Below are 2,849 nucleotides of genomic sequence, written 5' to 3'. Positions count from 1 at the left end.
ATGTTCTTCATGCTGGCGCAGCTGCCTTGAAGCATAGGATATCACTCGTTCTTCTTGCATCAGGACACATCCAAGTCCACTGCCTAACACGTCACAATACACATCAAAAGGCTTTTCAATATCCGGTTGGGCCAAAACCGGTGCAGTGGTCAACAACACTTTCTGCTGCTCAAAGGCCTCATTGCATTTAGAGAACCAAACGAACTTAGTATCATTCTTCAATAACCTAGTAATGGGTTTAACAACTTTGGAGAAATCCATAATAAATCTGCGGTTATAACCAGCCAACCCAAGGAAACTCCGAACTTGATGCACTGTAGTAGGTGAGTTCCATTCCAGAATATCCTTGACTTTGCTGGGATCAACCACAATCCCTTTGGAAGACAAAACATGTCCAAGAAATTGAATTTCCTCCAACCAGAACGCACATTTACTGAATTTGGCATACAACTGATGTCCTCTTAAGTGCGTTAACACAATCTGCAGGTGTTTTGCATGCTCCTCCTTATTCTTAGAATAGATCAGAATGTCGTTAATGAAGACCACCACAAACTTGTCTAACTCGGGCATGAATACCGAATTAATCAAGTATGTGAAGTGGACTGGAGCATTTGTTAATCCAAAAGACATAACCAAGTATTCAAATAACCCATACCGGGTAGTGAATGTGGTCTTGGGTATATCCTCGGGTCGAATTCGGATCTGATGATAGCCCGATCTGAGATCAATTTTAGAAAACACCCTATCTCCAGTGAGTTGATCGAATAAAATATCGATCCGATGGATAGGATACTTGTTCTTGATAGTGACTTCATTGAGGGGTCTATAGTTCATGCACATTCGAAGAGTTTGATCCTTCTTCTTGACAAAGATTGCTGGACACCCCCACGACAATGAACTTGGCCTAATGAACCCTTTCTCCAACAAGTCTTGTAGTTGTGTCTTGAGTTCCGCCAGTTCATTAGGTGGCATACGGTACGACCTTCTAGAAATAGGAGTCATACCGGGCATCAACTCGATCACAAATTCCACGTCCCATTCCGGAAGCAATCTGGGCAAGTCTTTGGGAAATACATCTATCGATGTTTAGAACCTGACCGCACACCCAGGGTTACCCCTTGCGGTGCTTTTGGGTAGGACGGTGCTGTCGACTGTAGCTCAATGGTTCGTGCTAGGTGCACGAGAGATGGACAAGCAATTTTGTACAGGTTCAGGCCGCTTGGAGAGGCGTAATACCCTACTTCCTGGTGTGGTTCTTTATGTGGTGGGTTACAAGTGAAGTCTCCTGAATGGAGAAAAGCTAATGAGGTAGGTAGATGGTCGATGGAAATGATGGGGTACCCCATGGGCCTTATATACTCGACTGTGGGGCACCCCATGTGTACATGATGATCACGCGTCTCCTAAATAATAGTGAACTGACTGAACCGATCTTCCTACAATCTTGCCGACTTATCCCTAATCCACCCCGATATTCAAGGGCGCCATACGCGGGAATGTCGGGCGGTTGCTGCGGATAGCGCACGATTCTGACGGGTTGCCTGAGCCTGAATCTGCTTCTTTCTAGGGTTGACCCACTCTGCCAGTAGTTCTAGCCCGACCCATGATGGGAAAGCCTTGCGAGGTAACTGGCCCAAGGACCCACGCGAGGCCTTCTAGCCTTCTAGTGGACCCGAGGGATATCAGTCCCCCACAACATCCGGAAACTCACATACAACCGGAATATCCTAGATTTCTTGTGCTAGGGCCTCAAAAACTTGTCTAGATGCTTTGGCTGGGACAGCTACAGGGATGGACAATTGGACTTCTTCATGACCATATCTCAATTAAATGATCCTTTGGTCTGCATTGATGATGGCTTTATTCTGGGCTAACCAGTTCATTCCCAGAATCACATCTATATCTTGTCCCTTTATAACAATCATGTTTGTAGGGAACTCATGTCCGGCCAAGGTTACGGGTACATGGAAGACTACTTCCTTAGTAAGTATCTGACCCCCAGGTGAGTGGATAACAAATCCCTCCCTTGATTCAGTACTATGTATGCAATGCTTATCCACAAAAATCTTGCTAATAAAGGTATGCGATGCACCAGAATCAAAAAGGATAGTTGCTGGGTGGTTGGCAACAAGAAACATACCCATCATCACCGGTTCGCCTTCCGGTGTAGTAGCCACCTGGGTATAATAAACCTGTCCAGTTTTCTTCATATTTTTGTCTGCTGGATGGTTGGTCGTGTTTCCCTTTCCTTGACTTGTGTTCCCGGAAGTCTGTTGAAAGTTTGATTTGTTCTGCTTCGGGTAGGGGCAGTCTTTGATGAAATGTCTGGACTTGCCACAATTGAAGCAGCCACTCGAGGAACTGGGAAGGGCAGGGAAACGAGCAGCAGGGGCACTCGGCTGATTGTTCTGGGTGGGGGCAGGAATGGAATGAATAAACACGAGTTGTTTGAAGGGATATGTGGGTGGGCGTGGAGAAGAACGGTTTGGATTGAAAGGTCGGATTACCAACCTTGTCCTCTTTTCAGGTCCCTAAGTTGATCTTTCACCTGCATATCCTTTTGACTTTCCTTGTCTCGCATTTTTGGCTTCAAGTAAGAGTGATGTGCTGACAGCCCTACTATATGTGAGATCCAGACACGTAGCCATTTTGCGCTGGAGTCTGTCATTTAATCCCCTCATAAAACAATTCTTCTTTTTCAAGTCTGTATCCACTTGATCGATGGCGTATTGGGAGAGGTGATTAAATTTGTTGAGATACTGCATCACAGAATCTCCCCCTTGCCTCAGACGTATGAACTCTTCCAACATCATTTGTAGCACTCCTTCCGGAACATAATGCTTAAATGC

This window comes from Zea mays, chromosome 8 (assembly GCF_902167145.1).
Source record: "Zea mays cultivar B73 chromosome 8, Zm-B73-REFERENCE-NAM-5.0, whole genome shotgun sequence".
Lineage (NCBI taxonomy): Eukaryota > Viridiplantae > Streptophyta > Magnoliopsida > Poales > Poaceae > Zea > Zea mays.
Note: the sequence above shows the minus strand (reverse complement) of the source record.